The 16741-nt window shown below is 37.6% G+C and overlaps 1 protein-coding gene across 1 annotated transcript in view; it reads right to left on the reverse strand.

Annotated features, from left to right (window-relative positions):
• Nucleotides 1–16409, reverse strand: part of LOC128738036 (uncharacterized) — a 114137-nt gene extending 97728 nt beyond the window's left edge. The window contains exon 1 of the mRNA XM_053832851.1: nt 15779–16409. The gene's annotated coding sequence lies outside the window, so the exon portion shown is untranslated. The remainder of the gene's footprint in view (nt 1–15778) is intronic.
• Between the last annotated feature and the right edge of the window lie 332 nt (nt 16410–16741).

Raw genomic sequence — 16741 nt, forward strand, 5'->3', positions numbered from 1 at the left:
CGTCCTGCAGGCGGAGAGTTTACACTTCAGCTTTCGCATTAGTGCCCCCTTCTCTGTCCGCATACGACCCTAGTTTCCACCGGTTGTCCGATTTCCACTAAGGAACGTATCCCGGATGGTACCACGAGGAGGTCGAGATAGGAGTTGCTGAATAAGAGGCTGTGGAACCTCTCGGTGGTTCTGGAGCGCATTATTCAGCCATTTACCATCCTTGAATCTCCTTACCCGTATTATTGTCGACGGTGATTAAAGATCCTAAGTACACAAACTCATCTACCACTTCCAGTTCATCACCGTCAATACCCAAGCAGCACATTTTTGGCACTTTTAGTTGAAGAAGCTTATTTACGACTGAAATAGATTCTAAATCAGTTGCCACAACTACTTTATAACAAATGTGCTAGTAGGGTAGTCATTCTCTGTGAGATGCGAACGTTGTTTTCTCTAGAATCCGTTTTTAGTCTAATTCTAGTCGAGTTTAGCTTAGTCTTTTCTGGAGGATTTATCGCAGTACGAAAATTTAATCCATAATAGCACGCCCCAAAACCCACCTGAGAGTGCCCCAGATCTAGACGACATAACATGCCCTTGTAGACGGCGTTAATCAGCGTAAATGACCGCAATTGTGTCGATCGCCATTTTGTACATGCGACTCTACCACACTTTCCATCCATTTCTCCGATAGTTTTTCCTCCACCCAAAATGAAATTATCCAGTGAAGTGCCGTTGCAAGTGGTTCTCTACCATTTCATAGAGTTCTGCCGGGAATCGGAAACTTTCCGGTGGCTCCGTAAGTCTTCTAGCCGTCCAGTTTTTCGCTAAACCTCTACGAGATCGGGACCCTGAACGCTGTTATCGTTTGATATGCCCTTCTAGGTCAACTTCCATTCCGTCTTCTGTTATATTGCCAAAAAGATGCTAATCGAAGAACTGTTTCCATCTGACGACCACCTCGTACTCATTTGTGATCAAGTTTCCTTTTTCATCCCTACACATATGAGGCTTCGGTGTGTATCCTTTACGAGATTGGACCACCTAGCACCTCCACGCGGCCATACCAGGTAATGCTCTATTGCGTAGCTAAGCTAGAAACTGCGATGCTGCTTGGTTCCCGGCTGACTGATTTCAAAACTGCGATTTTGAGCAGTTGGCTGAGCCACACCGGCAGGTAGGCCTAATATATTATTCTAATAATTCGTATTGTTTTAGCTCATCAAGCACCTCCTACTGTACAGTGAAAACTTTGGCCGTGACAAGTTTAAATAATGCATATGGATATCAGAATGAAGAATTAAATTAATTATTGGATATGAGATGCAATGATGGAAACTCAAATGACCTAAAAATAAAAAATAAGAAAACTTATCCAACTCAAATGACGCAATTATAGTTCATTCGATGGATTGCTGGTGAAATTGTTCTATTTTGCCCATACATGCCTCATTTCATTTTATTTGTACGCTTATATATTCATATTATATTCATATCGTATATTACTGGGTACCTATGAAGATTGCGTGAGTTTTTACGCATCCACGTAAAGTAGGTGTTCAACTAACGTACCCATTTCAACAATCGTAAGGACATGGCCAGGAGTATGGTGTACTTACGGGTACGCCATATCAGCCACCCATGGTGTGTACGGATGTTTATGCTATGCTATGCTATGCTACGGATATATTTCCAAGTTGACAAAGCTGGCCAATTGATTTAGCTTTTTACCAGAGTGAAGAGCGAAAAGTTTTATTAAATTATGGTGGTGGCTGTCACGTAGTGAAAGCTTAATCGGTTTTCGGTTTTATTGCGGTTTTATTAACGCTTTTAGCAAAGCCTGAGACAACTAATTGAGCTTATAACCTGATTCTTAAAGAGGTTATGAAAACTTTCCGAAGAGTGGGTCACTTAGTCGGAAGGCAGTTTTAAAGCGGTCATCGCAAAGTTCTGGTGGAGCTCAAAGTTTTATTAGCGATTTTATGAAATTGGCCATGAAAACCACTAGCGGAACGTAATAAAACTTAGAATTGTTACTTGGGATACGCATCTGAATAAACATGTTTCTTCGTTGTGCGATTTCATCTGATTCCATAGGGTACTCTATGAAACTTTATTCATAACTTTACTTTGTGTTTTCAATGATTTGGAAGATATCAATATACAATTGCATATGGTAGTAATATGATTTCTGCAGTATATTTCCGATATTATTCACGCCATTAGCAATTGATTCACTCAGTCCAAAACAAGTAAGGGACTGATCCAATTTAAAAAATATTTATAAAGAAAGTTATACAAAAATAATTGTTTATAATGTGAAGTCTACATTACGTGAATCACGCCGGGTTCTAACCCTAACCCTACCCAGATAACACAAGATCGTAATAGAAAGTTCACATTAAATCGTTTTCATGTCAATTTTACATTGGACTTGTATAATGATTAGAGTATGTCAAAACAAAGTGAACAATAAATTGTTTTTCAGTCGTGCGTGTCTTTATATACAACTCATGAAGTCATGACTGTGAATTATAAAGCATTATAGATGTTTGCAATATTTAGTTATATCTTAATCATATATTCAGGAGTATTAAGTTGCGTGTTATAAAAACCGCTGTATAAAATGCAAGATAGAATTAAAAATAATAGTTAAAATTTTCGCACGTATATTGCCTCCACATTGGTACATATATGCTCTTATCTGACGTGAAATATAACTTTTTCGTTCAGATATGATGTCGTATTTCTCAGTTGCAATCGAGATATACAAACCAAATGGTTTACTGGGTAACCCCCCTTCTCTCTATAAGTATAAGTATAAGAGCACGTGCATTACAAGCAATAAATTTCGAATCACATTGCGGCATATGAATATGTGAGTTAATCTAACTCGATCTGGTATATTGTAAGATTTCAGTTTTCTTCTCTGCACTACATTTTTGATTTGAGTAACGGGTGGCAACTAAAATTTTGGAATTTTTTTGCGGCCTTTATGCTCAACAACAAACGAGCTCAGAGAGAAATGAGAGTATGTATGTGTTAGCTCTCTCTCCTCTTTTTGTTAATATTTTTTGTTTTGTTTATGCTTGCCCAGTTTTGCTAAAAATGGCGTCGAAACAAGAAGCATTTTGAGAGCGCATTGTACACTTCTACGAACTGCAACAGAAATCTCGGCAAAAAGTATACGGTACAACATTTAAAAAGCAAATATGTTGCGGCTTCGACTGTTTACCATATCCTAAGAGTGTTTACCATATTCGCAACTAAGGTAGTGGAAGACCAGCCGAAATTGTAGACGCAGAAGGACATCGTTCTCTTTCTCGTTTCTTCAACAACAAGCCCTCTGGTTTGGCTATCAATTAAGATGCACCAGACGAATGTTTGAAGAAAATTTTGATCTCGTTTCTAGAAAAACATCATGCAGATGGATAATATGTATTTTGGCCGGATAGAGCATCATCGCATTACGCCAAAAAAACACAATCGTTCCTGAATACCCATTCGATCCCATTTTTACCCAAAAACCACGACCAGAAAATCTGTCTCAGTGCGCCCAATCAAAATTAATTTTTTTCGAGTTTTTGAGTTCCTTGGTGTACAAAAATAACTGGAGAGCCACGAATTGCAAACAGTTGATTGGTAGAATCAAGAGATGCTTTCGCAAAGTTGACATAACGGCCGTACAACGCTCCTGTTTCGACCTCAAATGAAAGCTTCGTTGAACAACCGATAACGGACCGTTTTCAAATGTACACTAATATTTTTTCAACAATGGATAATGTATCTTTAATTTCGGTAAATCAGATCTTCTTCATGTATCTTAGTCTTTTTTTGACAGCTTGAGAAAAAAATTCCAAAATTTTAGTTGCCACCCGTTATACGATGTAGTAGTTGTGCTGTGATTTGGGCTGTACACTTATGTGAATAAAAATAGTTTCCAGAGCAACATAATTTAATATTGAATCGATCAAATGATGTTTTCAAATAGAAAAACTATAAGACAGCTCACTCATAATTATTTCATTTCTAATTGTTGAAAGCGCATCTGTTTAATATCATTCGGGTATTGTTTAAAAAATACTGAAAATGTTTGTGTGCTACTGTGGCAGTTGACCATATGGTTTAACATGGTCACATTTATGATTTTCAATGTTTATTTAAATGAAACACGTTGTTAAAAGATTTTATACTGACATCGATTGAACTCATATATGATTCATGAAAAAGATTGTAAATGAATCGTAGTTTTACACCTTTTAAACTTTCAACTAATTTGATATGCCATATTATGCAACTGTAACTTAATCTGATAATTTATACGATTTATAATTAACATCTTTATATGATGTTTGGTTTGCTGTTCCCTACACGCTCGCGAACGCACAGCCTTATATCGTCTTTCTGCGTAGCCTACTCGCGAGTCAAACAACTCGTGAGCAACCAGCTGCCGTGAAGGCTTGTGGCGTACAAGGGTACAGATTTTACACTACTTTTTCTTTTCTTCTTACTTCGTCTTCGATTCTACTGACGGGCGGGAGTGCGAACCCTCGCGAGTAATCGTTATCAGCAACTCGGGCTGCAATGACAAACGAGAACGATGACCCTATTAGCTAAATACACATTCGCAAAAACTCATCGCAATGGATGAATGAATAAGGGCTGGTGTTTCTTAGAACAAGTATGCGTGTGAGAGACAATTAGACCACACCAGTGTGGGCTTCTCAACACTGTAATTACTAGCCATATTCTACTAACCTATCCTATCGTATCCTACTATTCTACTAACAAAACGCAACTCCTTCCTTTTTTGAGGGGATGCAGAGGTTAATACACTCCGTAAAAAAAAAATTCTAACAACCCTTCCTTAATCCCACCTGATGGCAAGGACGTGGCAGGTGCAGTTAGTGATCCTTCGTATATCGAGTTACTGAATTTGGCACAGTGAAAATGATCGATCGCTTCCAGTCTTATTCATTTGATTCACTGTGCTATTTCATTAATTCGTTCCAATCACTGAGTGGCCACCATTGCATTGGTATGTGCAATCAATCTAAGCTAAGCTGCAATGGAGACACATGGTGTTTTACTTAACTGCAAGAAAACGAACATTTCAGGAAAAGAAAAACTCCTTTCGATGAGCAACATTTCAAAAGGTCCAATTTGCAAATGAGAGATTCTCTTTGCGTCTCCTCTCTTATGCTTATCACAGCAGCATAAATGCACTTGAATGCATCTTTTTTGCAAGCAACGGTTGCTGGCGTCATTGGCTAGCTAATCCCTAAGAAAAATTGGGTTGAAATGCATTTATGCCGCCGTAATAAGCATAAGAAAGGAGACGCAAAGAGAATCTCTTATTTGCTCATTGGATCTTTTGACATGTTGGACGAGTTTTCTTTGCAGAAATAACCGATCAAAGTTAAAAAAACAACGTGCGTCTCCATTACATTTTCGAAACTTAATTTCTTTAAAAGAATTTTTATTTTAAAAACAAAATGTTATACATTTCGAATTTTTTTGTATATTATGTGTTGCTTCCGAGTTTTCAAAAATTTCGAAAATCAATCACTCCACTGATGCAATAAAAAACAAAAATTCTGTTGACTATAATTGTTGTTAAAAGTTGCAGATTCTAGGTAGTAAATTTCATTCGAAATCTAGCTGCCACTAGCTCCGATGAACTTTGAGGATTTTGTTATCACATACATATTTGTAGTTCAGATCCAATCACCTAAGTGTTTAGAATGAATTAGAAAAAAAAATGAAATACCGTCATCCATTAGCTATACCTACGACAAGCCTATTCACCACCTACTCAATCTAGACCATTCCATCTGGGTACCATTTTAGGCAACGCTGCCAGTGGGAGAATATTTATCGATCTCCAGAATAATGCTTGCTCATCAGAGCTCGTTTAGTCGTCATATGTACCTACATTTACTGCAACAACCAAAAAGTAAAGCGAAATAAACGATTTACCAGCGAACCGTTGTTGTTGGTTGGTTGTATCCTTGAACAGCAGCATATAGTGCTGCTGTTCCATGACAAAGTCGAATAGAGTCCGGCTGCGGCTCAAGAACGAATTTGCGCAAAAAGGCTTCGGTCAATAAGCCAAACTAATTGGCGATTAAACGCGCGGGGGCACAATAGCCATCAATGATATTCCACACTGCGTGTGCGTGTGTGTTTTGTACGTAATTTTCCTATAAATCTAATACGTGTTCCCTAAACGGCTGTCGCTTTTTTTGCAAAAAAAATAAATCAATGAACGAATAATTTTGGAAAGCAAAACCACCACCTACTCGCGGATAAGTGCTACACATAATTACCACAAAAATATTGGTTCCGCATAGCAATGACAATTCAAAATAGTAATAAACAATTTAATACTTTAAATTGATTTCCAAATCATGTGCTGTTTTTCCGTTGTGCGCGCGTCATACGCTATGTATGCATTGAATTTTTATTATTAACGAATGCGTATACAGTGCAGTTTATGCAGTTTATCGGGTATTCAAATTATCACTCCAATAAACAATGCCACGGCACGAAACAGCTGTAGAGTCAATGTGAACAAGTCTCTCCGGTGGGCGATAATCCGTCCGTTGACGTCAAAGTCTGGCATGTGTGAGAATCGCCTGATCGACTACTCGTCAACCCCTTGTTTTCTATGCCATAATTGATGATGTAAGAATGCCAAACCAGAACTAAATCTTGTTACGTGCCGCTTCACTATGTGCAATCCATTATTGGAATTCATTCAGTTGTGGGAGCCCTTGACTGGTTCGTTTGTAAATAAGTGCTACCTAGTATTGAAAACTAAACAGCACTAGAAGCTTACTTTTGGTGTCATAACTGCCGTTTTAATGTCTAAAACTAGGTTATCGAAATCAAACAGTAAAAGTCATGAGTGTAAAAATAAAAATTTCTTCAATTGTCGTTCCATTTCGATGTTTGTAAATCTCTCTGAAAACTTTCATTACTAATCAATAATTAATTGACACTTCGTTCTGCCATCAGTGTCAAAGTTCCGCCATATTTTCTTGTTTATTTCACTGACCCCGTGCCCTCTAAACAATTCGATCAATACTAATGAACGAAACAACAAAACGAGACATTTCTTTTAGCAGTATCCGCAGAACCGCTGCATCATCAATCAAGTGCTGGAATTCACCTGGTACTCCTATCTCATATTTACATAAACACGCTAATCAAGTGGAAAAATAAAACATGCACTATCGCGATTGTGCCGGGCCCCACGAGTCGGGTGATTCCTGATGTTATTTTTCATTTTTTTTTGCAGATCATTGACATTGCTGCTAGGCCAAAAATATTATTCCTTCTTGCCAACGATAGATATTCAAATTACCTTTCGAATATAGCAAACCTTGAAAATCATTTCAGTGTTTGCTTAGTCTATTGGAAAATGTGTCGCATCCCAGTAGGATTGCGAAATCCTACAAATCATGCGAGCATACTGTTTGTCGTCATATAACTGCACAGTACAGGAGGGTACCTCATAGAAGCTGGAAAACTAGCTGCAATCTGAATAAATCTAGTTTGAAGCAGTAGATATCAGCTGGCGAACCCAAATTAAATGATTTGCTCGATGAAGTTCAATCCTGTTAGTAGCGGCGGGTTAATGGATGATTGTTCGAGAAGCGACAGATTTCAATCGAGTTTATAGCATGGCGCACGCTTTTTGTCTTTATCGCTTTAGCCAGTTAGTTTTTCTAGAATTAAAAGGTTTAGCTTTAAGAAGCTGTCTATAACTTCCAATCAATCGTGGAATTGTGGTATTTGGCCTCTTCAAGTTTCTTTTCCCAAGAGCAAATGATGAACAATTATATTCTAAATTAAATATAATGGTACAAAAAAAATTGTTCTGGTTCTAGTTCACTCTTGGCTTTTCAGACGTTTAATTTTAAGGTTTAATAGGCAAAGTTTAGCATCCGTGCTGGCCTCGAGAGAGGACACTGATCTCACAAAACAGTCGTTGCAAGTTTGAATCTCCACTGTGTGCAGCTGTTAGAATTAATAATATTGCCTTGTATTTGTTCTGTACTCTAATGGCTGATTACGAAGTCTGCCGAATAAAAACAGAAAGCTTTGTATACGGAATGCGGCACTTGGGCTTAGTTTTGCTTTTAGACAATCGGTAATTTAAAGCTGCTGAATTAGTTCAAATAGTTATAGAAGCTTGTTATTCTACTTAAAGTTACCTATACTATCCCTTTAATTTCGAGAAACTATGCAATGAGATGTCCTGTTCCACTCGCCATGCCCTTCAAATATCATATACAAGTTTATAGTACTTGATCTAAGCTTTAAGGCGAAATACTGATTTCATGTCTCCGCTTGCCCCATTTAATCCTATAGGCTTGTAAAGCTAAGAAAAAATAAAGCAAGAATTTGCGATAACTTATCAACTAAATGTCCTAGAGATTTGTAGTCTTCTGCAAAAACGTGTGTTTTGAGTGTTTCGATAATTTCCTAAAACAATGTATTCTTTTAAAATGCAACCAATAAGAGTTAAGTATGAAAAACTAATTTTTAAAGAACTTTCTAAGCAAATTTTCTCTAGCTCTGCATCCGCTAGAGTCATGAGAAAAGGACATTTTCTCAGTAAGTTGTGCCTTTATATTTTATACAACTTTCCCGAAGAACTCATGTGTCTATCTACTATTACAAAAAAGTAGACGTGTATTGAGCATACGGCGAACGCAAAACACATAAAACATATCGGCAAGCATACTTTCATAATGGGTAGGTAGTGTCAAGCAGCACCCATGCAATTTTGTAGTACCTGATCTTGAACTGATTTGATATATCCACTGGTCCCATTTTATCCTAAAGGCTTGTCAAGCTAAAACAAAATAAACCATGAATATGCGATAACTTAGCAAGTAAATGTCCTAAAGATTTATAGTCTTCTGCAAGAACGTGTATTTTGAGTGTTTCGATAATTGCCTAGAACAATGTGTTCTTGTAAAATGCAACCAACAAAAGTTAAGTATGAAAAAGTATTCTTTGAAGTACTGAAAATATGAAAATACTCTATATTTCTGCACCGGAAAGAGATAGGCATGTTATTTCTCCAGTCAATGTGCTTGTTTTCAACATTTTCTACAACTTTGCTCCCTGCGATGGGCTAGGCACGTCGTGAGGATGTCGGAGGACAGCCCGGTTAAAAAGTTCTCAATAATGATTCGACTGAAACGAAACGGTGGGGGGCGCAGCGAGCAAGATGGATCGATCAAGTGTAAGGCGACCTGCCGACCCTACGCAGATTACGTGGCTGACGAATTGCGGCCATGGACCAAGTGGAATGGAGACGACTTCTTCGTATAGCAGAGGAAACTACGGCCTGGAGCACATTAAGTAAAGTAAGTAAGTTATACGAACAAAAGCAAAAAACACTGGGAAAAAAGTGCCACTTTTCGCTCTTTTGGACCACTGTGCATAGGGGTCAATCCCGGTGCAGTGGTTAGCATTCACGCCTCCCACGCCGAGGACCCGGGTTCAAATCCCAACCCCGTAGGGTCATTACCCAAGATATTAAAGTGACTATATAATCAAATAAAAATTGATTGTCTCAATTCAATTTCTACTTATGTCGTATTTGACCAAATTTTTATGGTAACATCCTTTATGAACCATGAAACGACGCAACAAATTCAATGTCACTGGCGTGCCTAGACTGGGGCACTCTGGCACGTGATCCACTTTCTCCAAAAATGAAGCAAAGCCTTGGGCTTAAACGTCTTTTCTAAGACTTGACCCTTCTTTATCGCCAGACTTCACAGTACAGTACAGGACAGTTACGAGGCTAGTGCAACAACCCTACTGACTCTATCTAGCAGCACCGCCTAGCCGAGATACGAACGTATTACGACTCGTTTGTTAGACCAGCATCGTACCTATAAACCAACTAAGTGGTTAAAAAAAAAGAAAAATAAATTTAACTTCCACTCTAATTTTGAGTCAAACTCAAAGCCCAGTTTTTAAGCCAAGTCTATGATTTTATTTTATGTATTTATTTATGTTTAATTTCAAGTAAAGGGTATGAAATGGGGAAGGCAACTAGGAAAAAGCGCCCAACATATCTCTAGCCATCCCCAGCCCCTACCTAGCGCCTCCACGTGGCCATACCTGTAAATACTTCGATTTGTATAATTGAGTAGCCACGCTAGGTGCGAGCCAAGGAGGCCGTGCAGTTTTCAGTTCCCAACCTTACAAATGTAGTTTTAGGCAACCATTAAACCACACGACTTTATTTTCAAGTATTATATGACTTAAACTAATATTTTTGGCAAACTAAGCTATTTTCAGAGAGCGAAGTAAGGCGCTATATCCTTGGCCAATTGCAGCCTGGCTTCTGGTCTAAATGCCATTAGTTCTTCCCTGAGGGTCCGGAGTATCACTTAACCTTTATTAGCAAAGATACTCCCAACGACTGTAAATAAATCATTATCTATGTATATGAGAAGCGTATGGTTCGGGAGGTCCACGCTTTCTTCCTTCCACTTGATCTCAAGGAGTTTAATGGATTTAGGTATTTTTTCTGATTCCACTTGACTCCTTGGAATTCTCTCTGCGGTACATGCTTGGCCTGGCCGTTGACAAGAAAAATGATTGATTCAAGTAATCGTCATTTTCCAGGATGCCTTCAAGAATTGGCTGCGTTAGTGTGAGATTGGATTAGATTAGATTATTTATGTTTAATTTCAAGTAAACTTTATGCCTAATGTCATGTCATTTATTTCAAATTAAAAAAAATCTCAAGGTGTAACCCGAAAGTCAAGAGAATTTAGTTTGTTCGCCCGGTATTTTTGCGAGTAAGTACATTCATTGCGTAAAGGCATATCCAATTTCAAAACTAACTTCAAATCCGGTTTCTAGTAAATATCAATTTCAATTTTTAGCACCGATTTTAAGACCATTTTCATTTTAAGTCCAGTTGCAAGTCCAAATTCAAATCTACGTTCAAACCCAATTTCCAGATCGTAAATTTTATCAATTTCATGTACAGTTACAAGCTGATTTTCAGGTCCAATCTCAATCCGCTTATAAGCGCAATTCAGGTCCAATTTAACCTCAATTTCAAGTCTAATGGAAGATCCAATTTAGGTCCAATTTCAAATCCAATTCAAAACCAGTAAATTTTAAATTTCTGGTTATATCCGATTTTCCACCTAATTTCAAGTACTTTTTCATTTTCAAATCCGATCTAGAGTCCAATTACTAGATCAATTGATTCCCAATTTTGAACTCTGTCTTTTAAATAATAATTAATACATTGGTTTCTCTATTTCGTTTTTTCGTAAGTTTGCTTTTTGATTTCGACGTTGGTCTTTCGCCTTTGATTTTTGTGTAAAACTTGGCTTTTGGTTTTTGAATTCTGACGTTCAACTTTTGACTTCAAAATTTTAACACTTGACTTTCGCATTTCGGCTTTTAACTTTTGACTTTTTATTTTTTGACTATTTTTGTTGACCTTTGACGTTTCATTTTTGACTTTTTAACTTTTGCCTTGTACATTTTGACTCTTGATATTTGTCTTCTAATTTGATTCTTGACATTTAATTTTCGGCTTTTAAATTTTGACTTTTGAGCTTTAGTCTTCGACTTTTGATTTTTAATTTTTGACACTTGATTAAAATTTTAACTTGTCTTGAGACTTTTGGATTCTGACTTTCGACTTTCAGCACTTCACTTTTGACTTTACTCTTGACTTTTTGTCTTTATCTATGACTTCTTTCTTTTCATTTTCGACTTATGGCTTTCAAACTTGGACTCTGACTGTTAATTTTTAACTTTGACTGTTGATATGGGCTTACAACCTTTGACTCTTTGAATTTTTATTGCTGTCTTTTGAATTCCACATTTTTATATGTGATATTCATTTTGCTTTTAGTTCGTGACGTTTGTGCTTTAAATTTTGAGTTTAAAACTTTCACTTTTGACTTTTAGCTTCGGACATTTGAATTTTGAGTATGAAACTTTTTATAGTTTAACCTATGGCTTTTGGCTTTTTGCATGCCTTTGACTTTTGATTATTCTTCTGATTTTTGTGATTTCGACTTTCGTTTTTAAAATCCAATTTAAGTGCCAATTTCAGGCTCAATTTTAATTCTGAATTCTGAACTGAATTCAATTTTAGGTTCAATTTTCAAGTCCTATTTCATGTCTAATTTGAAGTCCAAATTCATGTCAAATTTTGAGTTGAATTATAAGTTCAATTTCAAATAAATCAATCAAGAACAATTGTAAAACCATGCTTTTTTGCATGACTTTTTATGACAGATTTGTCTAAAACTATTGTGAGTATCGCCGCAATCCATTTTTACAGCACAGCAATTTACGTCTTCATCTGTAAACAAATATTCCACCCCGTGAGGCAAAAATCTCTTGCCAAACCTACCGTTTACTAGAAAGTAGGTACAATCCGATGACTTCATCGTCACACATTTCGAAGCCGTTTGAGCAGTAAAAGTGAATTACTTCCAGCTCAATTTGAACATGTGTGCACCCTGTGAACATCAGCCGTATCGTATTCAAAGTTTGTATTAGTAAGCACGACCAGCTGCATTACGTCTTCGTTTCCGATGACTTCACTTTACTGTCCGTAGAAAATATTGTTGAATGATCAACTGCAAATCGGATGCCAAAACAACCGAAAAAAAGCATCTGAACTGGATATATCTCCGAACTTCACGTGAATTGAATCATACAAGGCATGGTATAATCACAGATTGAGTCAGCAATATCTAGATTCTGGTTTTTTGTCATCGATGTTTGTCATGTTTTAGGTCTAAATACTGTTCAATCAGATACGGCGTTCTGCTAAACAAACCAGCCCGGCTTAAAAATATTGCAAATTAACCAAGCGAGGTTTCCATCATTTAGCAACCAGACTCAAATTGACGAATTTCGATGCGCCATTGCGTATCTATTGCAATCCGTGTGCTGAATTTGTAAAATATCAAAAACCCGAATCGAAACAGCACGTCGAATACATTTGCGGTGGCTTAAAACTGCCACCGTAAACAATCGCATGAAACTAGTTTTCCCTGCATCGGTTGTTCCGGTAGCCATCAGTTTCGAGCAGTTTCAGATTATTTTTGTTTTGTTTCCATTTTGACTGTCGTGCTCCGTCCAAGGCTAAAACCTTCGCGCCGAACTTTAAGTTGCTCCATAAAAACCTTCGTCACTCGGTGAATCGTGACGAAACAAACGAATTGAGACTGGTTTATCAACTAGCTAGTCCGCCAGCAGCTACCTTTTGGGCTTTTGATACTTATATTTGACGGTTTATTTTAAGACCAATCTATATGAAGCGATAAAGGTCAGGCAATACGTGCTAATGGTAGGTGTCGTCCTCCATGCTGGCAGTAAGATAGTGATCAATCAACTGATAACTGTTGTCAGACAGGTAAGCAGGAAAAGCGTCAATTATTTAGTTAGAAGTGTTAGAAAATGTTGAAATTCAATTTTGTTTAAGAACACAATCTGAAGAAAATACTTTTGTTAAATAAAGGTTTAAATATCCCAAATGTCTGTATTCTGTATACCATTTTTATCAGTTTTTTCTAGTTTGTAAAAGGACTTTGTCTTTGTCTTTGTCTAGTTGTAAAAGGAAACCACACTAAATAGATGGTATGTTTATCTGTCGTCCCTGCCTGTGAAACAAGGTAATCACGAAGAAAATGTATGGGAAAATTTGACCATGAAACTTCTTCTTAATTTTCACAATTTGCTGATTGAAAATGAAAAATGTAATATTGGGGCGAACCAACAACCGGTTTAAAGCCCCACTAAAAAGTAAATAAAGGTAAATAAAATTGTAATAAAAACCACAAAAATTGTAATAAAAACCGAAAACGGAAAAAAAGGTACAACTAGAGAGAAAAAGACGACAGACGAACCGGGGGCCAAAGCGAAAAAGGGAGCCATAAACAGAATGAAGTCGAAAAAACGAGTCATCAAAAAGAGGAAAAACGGGACAGACGAAAACTAAAAATGAAGAAAAGGAAAGTTAGAAAGAGAAAGGAAATGAAACGGAAAACGGGAAAGAAAATTACAAAAATAAGTGAAAACTAAAACGAAAACAGAAATGAAAATAAGAAAAAATAGGACAGGAAACGAAGAAAAACGAAACAATAAGGTAGAAAACACGGTGCAGAAAAAATAAAAACAAGAAAAAAAAGAGGAAAAATGGAAGGAAAAAAAAGTTTAGTAAAAGCCAAGAACAGGGTACAAAAAAAAAGAAAAAAAAACGAAAAAAAGTGGGAAAACGACTAGAAAAGAGAAAAAAAGGAGCAGAAAAGAGATAAAACGTATGAGAGAGTACGTCAATCCCAATTTCGAGTAAAACTTAGTGTCTTATTTTGTGTCTATGGCCGAATTCATGCTAGTTCAATGTCCAATATCAACTTCAATTTGAAGTCAAATTGCATGTCCAAATTAATTCCAATTTTAAGACAAATTTGAACACTGATTACAAGTCCAATACATTCTCACATCATCGAAAATGGTCTCAAATCACTGCCTTGCGGACGTCTGAAAGGTTGCGATTTTTTTAAATTTTGTTGATACAAATTTGATGCGCAATCGCCGATTGCGATTTGATGGCTCACTTAGACGGTCAAATTTTTCAAGCAGGATGTGGTGATTAACTGTACCGGAAGCTCTCCTTAAATCGATAAAAATAGCATTAACTTCATGAACCTGATCCATAAGAACTGGACAAGACTGATGACGGTTGATCGACCAGGGAAATTTCTATATTGCTCTAAACAGATGTATGGATCAGGCGCTGTTCAAGGTTAAATTATATTGATGGCAACACGCCACAAAAAATTAGGTATTATCTATGCTTCTTTTTTCATAACAAGTATCTAGATGTCTTTTGCTTCGTTTTCTCAAGCTTGTTCAAATTTGGTTTAAGGTTAAATCTGGAAATTTTCGCTGAAAGTGGTGATATTGAAGCATAAAAAACATTCATCCCAAAAACACAAACACAAACTGCCAAGTCAGCATATCCCACATGCATTGAAGAATGATTTTTTTTTTTTTGCAACTTGCCTTGAATTATAAATCTTTTTTATTTACGCTGCTTTTGGCATCGACCTTTAATACTGTTTTCACTGCATTTTAAATCTCCCTTCACTCGGTCACTCCCTCTCTTTTTGTTTTTCTTTTCGCTAAATTGTGTACACTTTTTTCCTTCTGCAATTCCCAGCATAAAATCATTAATGCCTTTCACTTTTCCGATCCGTTTCTCCCGTATTTCGCATCATATTTATTGCTACCTGAAAACACCTCGCCCGACGTAGAAGCCACTCCGCACTGAAATCGTCACATCGGCGACTTTGCATCAGCTGCACACTCGGAAAACCTGTCAGGCCGGGTCAAAGAACACTCTCTTCGTACGAATCACCATAATCGGCAGCAAAAGCTCACCAACATTTACGACGCGTGACTCTGTTATGATCGAATCGGACCGTCTTCACCGACTGCAAATCAATTTTAGTTGGGCTAGCGCCAGGCTGCAGTCCTCTTGGTTAGAAATCGATACTAAAACATGTGCAACTGTTGTAGCTCAAATTACTTCACTATTGCTTGCGTTCCTAGTATTGGTCACAGTAACCGCCGAAGAGCGGCTGTCACGAGTACTAACAACATAAGCTGAATAATTTCGCTTCCTAGTTCCGTGATGTGGCATTCGACACTGCTTTGCAGCACTGTTATGGTTTTGATCCAACTTAAAGTAAAAATTTTCTACCTGTTTCGATTCTCCCAAATACTAAGTTGTACTGTAGCTTTTTTTCTGTATTTTCACCTCCCCACACTTTTCTCTAACTACGTTGTTTTTGTTCCATTATCGCCAACATTTGCACCTCACTCAGCAAACCATCAGGTACTGGTACGCTCTCTAGCTAGCATTTTCTCGTTCACACTGTGGTGATACTCCTGCTGGGGTCTGTTACATGCGCAGACTCAGTTCTTCCACTGCTTCAATACGTTCACAACTACTAGCTCATTAACGCTCATCACCGTGACACGTTATGAAAACAAAGCACCTGCACTCAAACCGACACCAATGGTCAAAACAATGCTATTGTTGCTGGCTCGTTTGTTGTGTGATATAATCAAAGTAAACACTGCGGTACTCACTCAGCATACCACTCAATAAAAACTTACATGTTCGATCGCATATCGACAACATACTACGAAGCGTAACTCTTGGCCAACTGCAGTATAAGCTTTAATATTTGTCTATCTAGTCAAAAATTTGTCACAATATACACTTTATTTTAGGACCGATGCCTCATCAAGCACCCAGCATCGTACCCCGTGCATTCAAAATTTGGCACGTACGCGTCCGCGAACAAAACGCGCTAACCTTCTAGCTCAACGAACGACCTGACTCAACTGATATTCGCATCGCAGATCGCATCTCTGTCTGCTATGCTATGCTGCGGCAGGCATATACCGCAACGCAACGCAACACCGGAGACACTCTCTGCATGCAACAAGCGACATAACCGCGGGAATTGCATATCTCGGTCCTGGCGCTGGCGTTGCGCCGCCTCAGCATCGATTGGCGTTTGGCATCGCACCCACACGCGCGGGGCAATGATGCCAGGAAGTTCTATGGCCTAGGAAGGAATAAATCAGAATTTCTGAAAATGTTTGCATTGCATTAATAATTGAGCTGAGGCATTCCGTTTAATCACAATAATTT

Source organism: Sabethes cyaneus, chromosome 2, assembly GCF_943734655.1.
Source record: "Sabethes cyaneus chromosome 2, idSabCyanKW18_F2, whole genome shotgun sequence".
NCBI classification, from domain to species: domain Eukaryota; kingdom Metazoa; phylum Arthropoda; class Insecta; order Diptera; family Culicidae; genus Sabethes; species Sabethes cyaneus.